The sequence below is a fragment of the Rattus norvegicus genome, chromosome 14, assembly GCF_021556685.1.
Source record: "Rattus norvegicus strain SHRSP/BbbUtx chromosome 14, alternate assembly SHRSP_T2T, whole genome shotgun sequence".
NCBI classification, from domain to species: domain Eukaryota; kingdom Metazoa; phylum Chordata; class Mammalia; order Rodentia; family Muridae; genus Rattus; species Rattus norvegicus.
In genome coordinates this window covers 69533958-69548926 of record NC_141547.1, presented here as the reverse complement: position 1 = coordinate 69548926, position 14969 = coordinate 69533958, and positions in this window count along the sequence as shown.

Here is a 14969-nt window from a genome sequence, read left to right as displayed (position 1 = left end):
TGTATATGTGCATATAAACACTAGCAAGAATTGGGAATAAAAGGGCCCCTATAAATCACTGGGGATGTCACTTGTATAAACATTATGGAGTGGGTCTCTGGAGCAGCTGGATAATTTTTTTACAGCTGTTATGATGGACACACTACATTTCTTCCTGCCCATTTCTTATGTTCTATCATACACTGTCTCTTTTTCCTGATCCTTGATTTCTTATGAGTATCTCTGTCCTTATCTGATTGGGAGGGTCTATTTAGCTCATCTGTTTCTTACTTCAAAGACCTTGGAGTTCCTTGCCTTGAGATAATATCCCTATGAAATTTCACTCTTAGGTATTGTTTCACAAAATTCTAAACACACTTGTAAACCTAACAGTATAGATAAGCATTTTGACTTGATTTTTATAGTAATTTTTAAGCTTGGATTATTAAAATACTACTTACCGATTATTAAACATAGAGCTTTTTACTTTCATAAGGACCTACTGGACTTTTCTTATAGTGTATGTTTCAAGGTGCTATAGATGATCACGTCTCTAGAAAAAAATCCAGCCCTGCTTTGTAAAATGTGGTACAAGTCAAGCAACTACCTGAAGCCTTTTTTTTTGTTGTTGTTGTTACTAATAATATAAGAAGCATTTAAGAAAAGGGATTAAAAACATAGATAAACCTCTAATGAGTGTCAGCATTAGATTTGAAAGGGCAACCTGTAGGAAGATTGAAAAGAGTCCCAATGATGAGTAATTGAATATCCCTACTGCAGGGAGAAACCAGTGCTCGAGGGTAGATTTTTATGTAATTTATGTACCGTTGATTATTTGTGTTTTAGGTTTCCTTAAATAACTCAGTAAGAGTGGCTGGAAACTCTTCCCTACAGAGAAAATGTATTTCTTAGCTGTGGAAAGACTTGCTAATCTCTAACATATTGTAGGTGATATTTTGTGTGACAGCAAAAATATGTGAAAGTCTTTATTAGATACATTGTATTTTAAAGATTAGCTGTAAATAGAAGATGCTGATTCCTTAGATGCTGTTTTATTTTTATAGAGTACTAATATCAATGTTGATCATATTAAAAACTAAAGTTATACATACTCTGGGCCTAGAGATGAGGCTAAGTTTTTGACTTTATTTATTATAATTTTTAGCATTCATTCAACTTGATCAAACAGATCGCAAGGCTATGTGTCCCGCGCTATGTCTCGCCAGCAGGAACGACGCGGCACACACAGGATCCTACTGCAGAAAAGCTTTAATGCGTCTTGAGAGGGAGAGCATAAGCTTACAATGCAGAGACGCCGAGTGAGGAATAACCGTTCCTTATATAGGAAACTATCCTCGCCTAGGACGTGTCACTCTCTGACTGGTCGCTGCCAATTATGCCAGATGACGTACCAAAACGTACGTGTCCCTTTGAGTAGGGAAGTTACCAGGCGCCTGTGTATTGCCCTTTTTACTAGGTGCGTTCTGCCGGATGCCGGTGCCATCTTGTAATGGAGTTTGTGAGGACAGCTCCTCACATATGTGAGGACAGCTCCTCGGACAGCTCCTCACATCTGTGAGGACAGCTCCTCGGACAGCTCCTCACAGCTATGGGAAGAGGTTTTCCCCAAAAGCTTCCGACTCAAGCGGGAGAGAACAGTACTCCCTCATATCACCACAGCACCAGACAGAGCATCATTGGCTATGCTGGTAGGGCTGCTAAGTTGTACGCAGCCTCAGTGTACTGTAGCTTCTCTATGTTTGACACGATTTGGAATGGCTTCATGGATACTGAGGCCTTTAGAGTACAGTGTTATTAAATGTGAGTAGGACTTTCTCATAATGAAAAACGTAGTGGTAGTGGTGGGAATAAGATACTCCAGACAGGAGAAATGGTGAAATAAATTGTGAAACAGGACTTTTCTCAAAACTACATTTTTTTTCTTTTTATTACATCACTTTTATTTTATATTCTTTCCCTCCCACAAGTTCTTCCAGATCCTCCCCTCCTCCCAACTTTTAAGTTTTTCTTGAAAAACAAACAAACACCCAATGCAACAATAAAACTCCCTGGAATCACAAAAACAAAATAAAGCCATACCTCAAAAGAAAACCAACCACCACCACCAACAATTCCCAAACCCACCAAACAGTAACCAAATAAAAGCAGACAAAAACCTGTGGAGTCCATTATGTGTTGGTCAGCTACTCCTGAGCACGAGGCCTGTTGTGCTGGAGTGATGTGCCCAGTGTCACTGTATTGGAGAAAGCTGATTCTCCCTTTCCCAGCGGGTATAAATGACAGTTCAGTTGTTAACCTTTATTCTAGTGTTTAGGTATCTGTCGATTGATTGATTGATTGATTGATTGGTTCATTTTTTTAAAAGTATAACGAATTGAAGTATAATAAGATAAAACAAAAACTATCACTTAGGAGTTGGACAAGACAAACCAACAGGAGGAAAAGTGCTCAAGAGAAGGCACAAGAAGCAGAGACCCACTTGTTCATTCATTCAGCAGTTCTATAGATACACTAAACTGGAAGCTCTATGCAGAGGACCTGGTGCAGGCCCTGTGCTTGCTGGTCCAGTCTCTGCGATTTCATATGAGCTTGGCTCAGTTGATTCAGAGGGTCTTGTTTTCTTGGTGTCTCTTTCCCTCTTTGGCTCTTACACTCTTTTTGGCTCCTCTTCCATTGGGTTTTCTGAGCTCTGAGGGAGAGAATTTGGTGAGGACATCCCATTTATGTCCCCATACCACTCATGACTGAGTGTTAGAAGGTCTCTCACTCTCTGTATAATGTCTGCCTGTAGGTCTCTGTGAAAACTACATTTTTATCTCATGTTTCCCAGTTAGAAGGGCTATTATATATAATTATTATGTGATAAAGAAACACTAATAGAGTCTGGCTGCTATATAAATCAACATGGAATTTCCTTAAAAACATATCATACACCCCCCCCCAAAACAGTAACTTAAGTCAGATTGCTATATGATCCAACTGTACAAGACCTGGGTACATACTTGAGGCAATCAGTCATCAACAGGAGAGAGACCTGCATAACTATAATCATCACAGCTATTCACGGTAGCTAAAGAACATACTCTCCTATGCATTCTCCTACACACACACACACACACACACACACACACACACACACACACACATATATATATATATATATATATATATATACATACCCATGGATGGGTATGTATATAAAAGTAAAAATATGGCGTGGATAAATAATGCATTGCCATTTAGCCACAAGGAAGAGTTGAGATGTGTCATTTGCAAGAGAATGGATAGATCTGGAGATTGTCCAGTTAAGCAGAATCAGTCAGGCTCAGTGAGGTATGTAGCAGACATTTATTCTCATGTGTGGACCATGAAGAAGAAAACGGCATGAGGTAGATGGTCTGTTAGAGAAAAAGAGACTGATGGGAGGACGAGGAAAGAAGGTAGTGACTGGGTAGCTGTGATCAATGTGTTTACATGCATGTATGGAAAAAGTCAAAATGAAAATTTGGTTTGTACAATTCATACATGTTAAAACTAAAAAGGGATTTGTGCCATCTGAATAGTAGTTTTATATAGCCTAGGGCATATATAAGTTAACTAGAGTAAGAAGTACACAGGAGAGGAAAAGAAATATCTGAATGACTGAATTCATCTTTACTCATGAGGAAAATCAATCACACAGACAAGACACTTGGAATTAGCCTTAGTGTCTTTATAATCACCAAAGAGGCCCATTGAAAGCAGTTACAGGATCAGCCATGCTTCTAGAAGGTTCCTTTGGTGTTGTTTGAGACTTTCCAATGGATATTGAGATAAAGTTCCAAATACTTAATAGCATGGCCTCCAAGCCTTCTCCATTCTTTCTCTCTCCTTAGTCCCCTTTATTCTCCTGGCACATTTAGGTTCTCTTAATCTGGCTGTATATTGAGGTTCCCCCTGTTCTCCCATGTCTCATGCCCTCCACAGATGGCTGATAAATAATTAATTAATAAAATAATAATTAATTAAATAAATATTACATTCTGAGGGAATCTGTCCCTGGCACCAAACAGTTTTTGTTTTACTTAAAAAAAATACACTAAGTATTTCGTGGTGCCTTCTCCCTGTTACTGGTAGAAAAATGGAGGCTCAGAGAGATTTTCCACAGTGTAATAAAAGACCAAAAGAAAAAAAAGAGATTGCAGAAAATGAATGACTTTATTATGAAGCAGAGGGACACATTTGTCTCAGAATAAATAAAAGGTTTCCACTGTTTAATTGATTTTATGCAACAACTCCTCGCATGCATTCTTTAGACTGTATAGCATGAATGCTGTTTCTCTAGTAAGAAAGCAATGTGCAGAGACTTAAGGTTTTTCTGGACGGGATGGTCTACTCCACTTGACCTTCAGAATATGCTTGGGAAATTTGTAGGGAAGATGTTAGCCCACTGTGGGAGTTTGAAAGAGAAATCTCCCCTGTAGGCTCAGATATTTGAATGTGATCAGGGGTCAATGAGGTGCACCTTGCAGGGCAAGAGCTTCGCTGGGGACAGGCTTTGATAGTTGGTTTCCAGATGTTGTCACACTTCTCATTTGCTCTCTCTGTTTCCTGGTGTGTTGACAAAATGTGATTAGCTAACTTCCTGCTGCTGCTGTCTGCTGCCGTGCTATCCTGCCATAGTGGACTCTAACCCTCTGAAACCGTAAGTCCAAAGAAGCTTAAGTTGTTCCCGTTCATAGGAGTTTATTACAGCAGGAACAGGAACCAATACACTCTTATTGAGAGTACAGTTTAAGACAGAGTGGTGGCTACTCTTAGCACATTGCTAGCAAGCTTGAATATTGATTAATTTTGATTTTGAATGTTACTTTTGACTGCTGTTTTATTCCTTAGAAGTAGGATATTACAATGAGAAATTAATATAAAAGTACAAAATATGCTGTGTAATGTGCAGTCCTGTAAGTATCTAATATCAATTACCATATATGCATACGGCAGAAGCGCCAGGGCATGACAGAAGGAATGTAATGAAGTCAGATTGGGATGTCAACATACTTCCAAGTTGTTAAGAGAACATTTCGTAAAGTCATTCTGAAAACTTGGCCTGGGAAAAGGTGATTAAACCTGCTAATATGACCTCAATCTACTTCCCCCAAAATTACTCGTCTTCTTTGCAATTAGTCGCCGAGCCTGCCAACCATGTGAACGAAGGATTTATTTTCTGTTTCAGGCAGCGCTGTAGAACAGATGGGCAAGCTGCCATCACAGAACCTGACTGTGCTTCCAGGTACTGTGGGGGAGGGGTGGAGAGAAGCAGAGGCTACGGTTGTCCCTTATAACGAACATAACGAACTGTTCTGATGGTTGCAGGAATTCGGGCCTGAGTTCATATTCCAGCTTTGTTCTAACCATTAGATTAAGGCTTGTTTGGAGTTTCAGAGACACTTTTTTTTTATTATTAGCTTGGCTGGAGGCCAGCTAAGCCAAGTGGAAACAGCATGCGCAGACTTAGTCCTAGAAAGCGGTGACCGGGTGACACAGTTTAGAGTCTCAGCAGCAGCTTTGAGGGATAGCCTGATTTAATAACACCCTAATGGTTGTGATCTGAAGTAGGAGAGAAGCCGTCCATCAGAATCTAGGGAAACGGAAATAGGAGACTAAATTAGAGGCACAGTTGACACAGCTAGGACCGGTCCTGCCAGCATGCATTATGCTCCAAGGTTGTAGGGCTACGAGCTCTCACCTACTGGGTCTTCTTGGTGCTTCAGCTCTGGGTAGTTCTCAGTCTCCGCAGACAACCCCGATCCAGCTCTAAACTTCAGGTCCTCTCAGACATTGCTCTTACTGTGCTCGTCACTCCGGACATCAGTGTAGGAGGGTTCCCAGCAAAGGAATCAAGGTTTTGATCTCGTTGGTTTTTCTATCATATACTTCGTATAATAAAATCATTTAAACTTCTATATCTCCCTGATGCTAACCTTTATCCGAGCAGCAGTGTTTAGCTGCTTTTTATTTTTATCTTTTAATATCTCTATCTCTATTACCTAGAACTTTTCCAGGCATATAAAGACATCTTACAAACATCTTTATGAGTAAATAATCTTACATTGGGCTAGATAGGGCTCACCTCCCACCCTTCCTCTTTCCTTCTTTCCCTCCCTCCTCTTCCTTCCTAGTTTCCCTCCTTCCCTTGCTCCTCCCTCTCTATTCTTTCCTCCTCTTCCTCCCTCTTTAGCTCCCTTCCTTCTCTCCCTTCCTCCCTTCCTCCTCCCTTTTCCTCCTTCCCTTCACCTTCCCTCCCTTCCTTCCTTCCTTTGTCCCTTTAGCCAATCACCCCGGACTTTCTTCCATAGATAATATCTTCCTCTCTTATTCATTACCCTTACTTCTTTTCGCTTTCCTTCTATTTCCTGACCAATCCACATTACTTCCCTTCTGAAGGCCTGCACTCACTTTCCGGTCTGCCTATATTTTTTTTTCTCTATAGATCATCATGGAGGCCTTGTAATAGCTCTCAGATCTAACCTTGGATATCACCATATTAGAGGAGTTCACTCTAAGGACCCTTCCTGAATCCTCCCTTTTGCTTTGTTTCAATTCTTCATTTCTCATGTGGCCTTATTTTAGAAACTTTATAAAATAAAGAGCACCATTCTCAATTTCCTGAGCATGTTTGTTGGACGGTTGCCTCTCTTGCTCCCACTGCGACTCCTGGTAGAGAGTAAGTTTTGCCAGATCAGAGTCCCAGGTGACTTGCTTCCTGTTGTATACTAAGATTTTAGACCAAAACTCTGATGATGCATGATGCTTAATGCATACATGTTGGCTATTTGACCTGGAGTTTATTTACTTACAGTACAACATAGGCCCCATCATTGGGGAATAATATCAATCAGCACTTGATGTATAACTTGCCTAACTGTGTATAAATATTCCAATGACAAACTGTGAAAATTGGTGATTATGAATTATATTGATAATAGCTACCTTATTGAGTAGTCGGTATTTGCCAAGCACCACTTTAAAAGCTTCATTTCATCACAGTCCCCATCATAATCTAGGATGACAACATCATTTTAGTTTTTTGTTTTTGATGATTGAAGGTCTGAAAAGGTAAATAGCAAATAGTTACTAAGAGATAGGAAGTCAGGAAGTCACTAGGACGTCAGCAAGTCTGGCTCCAGGGTGTGTATTTGAGATATTACTGGAACAAGGAAATCTCTCAATAAATGACTAAATACGTTTCATTCATCACAAAGAAATGTGCTGTAAATCCTATTATTTTGTCAAAGCTGTTTGTTCACAAATAGATTAATATTAAATTACAAAAAAGCAAAAGGAGATTCATAGCGATGTATAGAAATTCTTTGTAAAATAATTCGCTCATTACATAGGGAGTTATTGAAATACACACAAATACTGCATTTAAATAAATAAATATTTTATTGATCATTAAATCCTACCAAGGATATAACATGTGTTGCATTACATTGGCAACGGGCATCTGTTAAAAACAAGCTTCCAGAATGCCAGTTTGGCTTAGGTAATTCTGCAAAAAAAGGTTCAATATCAGCATTCTGGATTACTCTCCAACAAAAATATCTTGGCAAATTATGACACACACAGTCTTTCAGACTTGCTTTTGAATAGTTAAAAATTAACTGAAAAACCCCCAAATGTCAAGGAAATCCCATAGTTTGGTTCTATACTTTGAAATTTGTACTGTGGGCATTTATATACTTATCAATATTTATTAAGCTAAAAATTTGAAATAACAAGCACCATATTTTTGTCATTACTTTTTTTTTACTGTCCATGTGATAGAGCAGTGAATTTATTAGAATCTGAAAAACATCATCATTCATCCTTAACTTATGCATATTTCAGTTTCATATTTACCATTCTTGGACTTTTTCTGTGGAATTAAATCACGGTATTGAGAGATGGAGCCTTCCTACATGTCAGTTCTATGTAGTTTATAGGAGACACAGCAGTACTGTTCCAATAAAGGGGTTGTGATGGTTCCTCTATGAGCATTCACACTGGGGAAGACATTTAGAAAATAAAAGACATTGGGGCTTGGGAAGGATGTCAGGACATCATAGCTCATTGTCTGTTTCTTGCAGACAGAGAAATGGGAACTCAGGCAGTGGAGCTCTATGCACCGGAGTCTCTGGACTGCTGTCTCACTGTTCTGTGGAAACACAGAGATGACGTGCTGCTGGGTACCCAGACCCACAGACAGCAGTAATCAGAACATGTTTATGAATAGATGGTTAGTTAATGTGCTCATTAGACCATTTATCTCAGGGGTAAGTGTGTTAACTGAATCAGATAATGAGAATATGTGTGTGCAAATCTATATTTTGGATGTACCCCAAATAATGCATTTCTGTGCCTTAAACACTGCACATTAGTCACAGACAATGGTGAAGCCAGCCCACCACTTTCTGTTTGCTATAGGTTGGAAGTAGTTTGGGAGTGTCCTAAAACAGGTCACATGCTGCAGACTTGTTCTTAGATGTTCTTGTTCTAGAATACTAGGAGGTACTACCGAATTTCTGTGCCTTTTTTTTTTCATAAGAAATAAGGTTTATTTTAAATCATGTTTTAAGGCATTTTTTTTATTAACTTGAGTGTTTCTTATTTACATTTCGAGTGTTATTCCCTTTCCCGGTTTCCAGGCAAACATCCCCCTAATCCCTCCCCCTCCCCTTCTTTATGGGTGTTCCCCTCCCCACCCTCCCCCCATTACTGCCCTCCCCCCAACAATCACGTTCCCTGGGGGTTCAGTCTTAGCAGGACCAAGGGCTTCCCCTTCCACTGGTGATCTTACTAGAATATTCATTGCTACCTATGAGGTCAGAGTCCAGGGTCAGTCCATGTATAGTCTTTAGGTAGTGGCTTAGTCCCTGGAAGCTCTGGTTGATTGGCATTGTTGTTCATAAGGGGTATCGAGCTCCTTCAAGCTCTTCGAGTTCTTTCTCTGATTCCTTCAACAGGGGTCCCATTCTCAGTTCAGTGGTTTGCTGCTGGCATTCGCCCCTGTATTTGCTGTATTCTGGCTGTGTCTCTCAGGAGCGATATACATCCGGCTCCTGTCGGCCTGCACTTCTTTGCTGCATTCATCTTGTCTAATTGGATGGCTGTATATGTATGGGCCACATGTGGGGCAGGCTATGAATGGTGTTCCTTCTGTGTCTGTTTTAATCTTTGCCTCTCTATTCCCTGCCAAGGGTATTCTTGTTCCCCTTTTAAAGAAGGAGTGAAGCATTCACATTTTGATCATCTGTCTTCAGTTTCATTTGTTCTAGGCATCTAGGGTAATTCAAGCATTTGGGCTAATAGCCACTTATCAGTGAGTGCATACCATGTATGTCTTTCTGTGTTTGGGTTAGCTCACTCAGGATGATATTTTCCAGTTCCAACCATTTGCCTACGAATTTCATAAACTCGTTGTTTTTGATAGCTGAGTAATATTCCATTGTGTAGATGTACCACATTTTCTGTATCCATTCCTCTGTTGAAGGGCATCTGGGTTCTTTCCAGCTTCTGGCTATTATAAATAAGGCTGCAATGAACATAGTGGAGCACGTGTCTTTTTTATATGTTGGGGAATCTTTTGGGTATATGCCCAAGAGAGGTATAGCTGGATCCTCAGGCAGTTCAATGTCCAATTTTCTGAGGATCCTCCAGACTGATTTCCAGAATGGTTGTACCAGTTTGCAATCCCACCAACAATGGAGGAGTGTTCCTCTTTCTCCACATCCTCGCCAGCATCTGTTGTCCCCTGAGTTTTTGATCTTAGCCATTCTCACTGGTGTGAGGTGAAATCTCAGGGTTGTTTTGATTTGCATTTCCCTTATGACTAAAGATGTTGAACATTTCTTTAGGTGTTTCTCAGCCATTCGGCATTCCTCAGCTGTGAATTCTTTGTTTAGCTCTGAACCCCATTTTTTAATAGGGTTATTTGTTTCCCTGCGGTCTAACTTCTTGAGTTCTTTGTATATTTTGGATATAAGGCCTCTATCTGTTGTAGGATTGGTAAAGATCTTTTCCCAATCTGTTGGTTGCCGTTTTGTCCTAACCACAGTGTCCTTTGCCTTACAGAAGCTTTGCAGTTTTATGAGATCCCATTTGTCGATTCTTGATCTTAGAGCGTAAGCCATTGGTGTTTTGTTCAGGAAATTTTTTCCAGTGCCCATGTGTTCCAGATGCTTCCCTAGTTTTTCTTCTATTAGTTTGAGTGTGTCTGCTTTGATGTGGAGGTCCTTGATCCACTTGGACTTAAGCTTTGTACAGGGTGATAAGCATGGATCGATCTGCATTCTTCTACATGCTGACCTCCAGTTGAACCAGCACCATTTGCTGAAAATGCTATCTTTTTTCCATTGGATGGTTTTGGCTCCTTTGTCAAAAATCAAGTGACCATAGGTGTGTGGGTTCATTTCTGGGTCTTCAATTCTATTCCATTGGTCTATCTGTCTGTCTCTGTACCAATACCATGCAGTTTTTATCACTATTGCTCTGTAATACTGCTTGAGTTCAGGGATAGTGATTCCCCCTGAAGTCCTCTTATTGTTGAGGATAGCTTTAGCTATCCTGGGTTTTTTGTTATTCCAGATGAATTTGCAAATTGTTCTGTCTAACTCTTTGAAGAATTGGATTGGTATTTTGATGGGGATTGCATTGAATCTGTAGATTGCTTTTGGTAAAATGGCTATTTTTACTATATTAATCCTGCCAATCCATGAGCATGGGAGATCTTTCCATCTTCTGAGGTCTTCTTCAATTTCCTTCTTCAGTGTCTTGAAGTTCTTATTGTACAGATCTTTTACTTGCTTTGTTAAAGTCACTCCGAGGTACTTTATATTATTTGGGTCTATTATGAAGGGTGTCGTTTCCCTAATTTCTTTCTCGGCTTGTTTCTCTTTTGTATAGAGGAAGGCAACTGATTTATTTGAGTTAATTTTATACCCAGCCACTTTGCTGAAGTTGTTTATCAGCTTTAGTAGTTCTCTGGTGGAACTTTTGGGATCACTTAAATATACTATCATATCATCTGCAAATAGTGATATTTTGACTTCTTCTTTTCCGATCTGTATCCCCTTGACCTCCTTTTGTTGTCTGATTGCTCTGGCTAGAACTTCAAGAACTATATTGAATAAGTAGGGAGAGAGTGGGCAGCCTTGTCTAGTCCCTGATTTTAGTGGGATTGCTTCAAGTTTCTCTCCATTTAGCTTAATGTTAGCAACTGGTTTGCTGTATATGGCTTTTACTATGTTCAGGTATGGGCCTTGAATTCCTATTCTTTCCAGGACTTTTATCATGAAGGGGTGTTGAATTTTGTCAAATGCTTTCTCAGCGTCTTATGAAATGATCATGTGGTTTTGTTCTTTCAGTTTGTTTATATAATGGATCACGTTGATGGTTTTCCGTATATTAAACCATCCCTGCATGCCTGGGATGAAGCCTACTTGGTCATGGTGGATGATTGTTTTGATGTGCTCTTGGATTCGGTTTGCCAGAATTTTGTTGAGTATTTTTGCGTCGATATTCATAAGGGAAATTGGTCTGAAGTTCTCTTTCTTTGTTGTGTCTTTGTGTGGTTTAGGTATAAGAGTAATTGTGGCTTCGTAGAAGGTATTCGGTAGTGATCCATCTGTTTAAGGCATATTTTAACAGTGTTTTTTATTGAACCTTATTTTTATTTATATTTCAAATGTTATCCCCTTTCCTGGTTTCCCATCCATAACCCCTCTATCACATCCCCCTCCCCCTGCTTCTACGACAGTGTTCCTCCACTCACCCACCAACCCGTTCCCACCTCCCTGCTTGTCCCCTACAAAGTGACATCCAGCCTTGGAAGGACCAAGGGCTTCTCCTCCTACTAGTGCCCAACAAGTCCATCCTCTGCTACACATGCAGCTAGAGCCATGGGTCTGTTCATGTATACTCTTTGGATGGTGGTTTAGTTCCTGGGAGCTCTGGTTCATCGGTATTGTTGGTTTTATGGGGTTGCAAACCCCTTCAGCTCCTGCAATCTTTTCACCGACTCCTCCACTGGGGACCTCTTCTCAGTTCTATGGTTGACTGCGAGCATCCGCCTCGGTATTTGCCATGCTCTGGCAGAGCCTCTCAGGAGACAGCTATATCAGGCTCCTCAGGATTCCATCTTGGCATCAGCAGTATTGTCTGGGTTTGGTGGCTGTATACAGGCTGGATCCCCAGGTGAGGCAGTCTCTAGTGAGCCATTCCGTCAGTCTCTGCTCCAAACTTTTTCTCCATATTTCCTCCTGTGAATATTTTTGTTCCTCCTTCTAAGAAGGACTGAAGCGTCTGCACTTTGGTCGTCCTTCTTGAGCTTCATGTGGTCTGTGGATTGTATCTTGGGTAATCCAAACTTTTGGGCTAATACCCACTTATCAGTAAGTGCATTATTCAAGTTTTAAAGCAGGAGTTTTGTCCTTGTTACTCGGACTCTAATGTCTGCTTGCTTCATAAATTAAAATGTATTTTTTCCAGTTTGTGGCTTCAAGATTCAACATATGTTTTAGATACTAATTTGATGTATAAGTTGGACAATCTTTACTAGTTTTCTAGCTTTTTTGAATTTTCTGTATTGTAAAGATGAGCAAATTAATTTAGTTTATCATGAAATTATTGGGACCATATTCTAGAATTTTGTTTTTAAAAATCTCACAATATTTTCCTATATATTTCAGCCCTTAAATCACCTGAAACTGAATTTTCTGGAAATTTTTGCCAATGAAAGCCATTTAATCTTTAATTTATTCTTTAATCCATTTAGTCTATAATTTCAGTGATAGCTCTGTCAGGGTCTACATAAATATGAATATATTTCAGAATTTGTTTTTTTTTTTAACTTGAGTATTTCTTATATACATTTCGAGTGTTATTCCCTTTCCCGGTTTCCGGGCAAACATCCCCCTCCCCCCTCCCCTTCCTTATGGGTGTTCCCCTCCCAACCCTCCCCCCATTGCCGCCCTCCCCCCATAGACTAGTTCACTGGGGGTTCAGTCTTAGCAGGACCCAGGGCTTCCCCTTCCACTGGTGCTCTTACTAGGATATTCATTGCTACCTATGGGGTCAGAGTCCAGGGTCAGTCCATGTATAGTCTTTAGGTAGTGGCTTAGTCCCTGGAAGCTCTGGTTGCTTGGCATTGTTGTACTTTTGGGGTCTCGAGCCCCTTCAAGCTCTTCCAGTTCTTTCTCTGATTCCTTCAACAGGGGACCTATTCTCAGTTCAGTGGTTTGCTGCTGGCATTCGCCTCTGTATTTGCTGTATTCTGGCTGTGTCTCTCAGGAGCGATCTACATCCAGCTCCTGTCGGTCTGCACTGCTTTGCTTCATCCATCTTGTCTAATTGGGTGGCTGTATATGTATGGGCCACATGTGGAGCAGGCTCTGAATGGGTGTTCCTTCAGTCTCTGTTTTAATCTTTGCCTCTCTCTGCCCTGCCAAGGGTTGTTTTGATTTGCATTTCCCTTATGACTAAAGATGTTGAACATTTCTTTAGGTGTTTCTCAGCCATTCGGCATTCCTCAGCTGTGAATTCTTTGTTTAGCTCTGAACCCCATTTTTTAATAGGGTTATTTGTTTCCCTGCGGTCTAACTTCTTGAGTTCTTTGTATATTTTGGATATAAGGCCTCTATCTGTTGTAGGATTAGTAAAGATCTTTTCCCAATCTGTTGGTTGCCGTTTTGTCCTAACCACCATGTCCTTTGCCTTACAGAAGCTTTGCAGTTTTATGAGATCCCATTTGTCGATTCTTGATCTTAGAGCGTAAGCCATTGGTTTTTGTTCAGGAAATTTTTTCCAGTGCCCATGTGTTCCAGATGCTTCCCTAGTTTTTCTTCTATTAGTTTGAGTGTATCAGGTTTGATGTGGAGGTCCTTGATCCACTTGGACTTAAGCTTTGTACAGGGTGATGAGCATGGATCAATCTGCATTCTTCTACATGTTGACCTCCAGTTGAACCAGCACCATTTGCTGAAAATGCTATCTTTTTTCCATTGGATGGTTTTGGCTCCTTTGTCAAAAATCAAGTGACCATAGGTGTGTGGGTTCATTTCTGGGTCTTCAATTCTATTCCATTGGTCTATCTGTCTGTCTCTGTACCAATACCATGCAGTTTTTATCACTATTGCTCTGTAATACTGCTTGAGTTCAGGGATAGTGATTCCCCCTGAAGTCCTTTTATTGTTGAGCATAGCTTTAGCTATCCTGGGTTTTTTGTTATTCCAGATGAATTTGCAAATTGTTCTGTCTAAGTCTTTGAAGAATTGGATTGGTATTTTGATGGGGATTGCATTGAATCTGTAGATTGCTTTTGGTAAAATGGCTATTTTTACTATATTAATCCTGCCAATCCATGAGCATGGGAGATCTTTCCATCTTCTGAGGTCTTCTTCAATTTCTTTCCTCAGTGTCTTGAAGTTCTTATTGTACAGATCTTTTACTTGCTTGGTTAAAGTCACACCGAGGTACTTTATATTATTTGGGTCTATTATGAAGGGTGTCGTTTCCCTAATTTCTTTCTCGGCTTGTTTCTCTTTTGTATAGAGGAAGGCAACTGATTTATTTGAGTTAATTTTATACCCAGCCACTTTGCTGAATTTGTTTATCAGCTTTAGTAGTTCTCTAGTGGAACTTTTGGGATCACTTAAATATACTATCATGTCATCTGCAAATAGTGATATTTTGACCTCTTCTTTTCCGATCTGTATCCCCTTGATCTCCTTTTGTTGTCTGATTGCTCTGGCTAGAACTTCAAGAACTATATTGAATAAGTAGGGAGAGAGTGGGCAGCCTTGTCTAGTCCCTGATTTTAGTGGGATTGCTTCAAGTTTCTCTCCATTTAGTTTAATGTTAGCAACTGGTTTGCTGTATATGGCTTTTACTATGTTTAGGTATGGGCCTTGAATTCCTATTCTTTCCAGGACTTTTATCATGAAGGGGTGTTG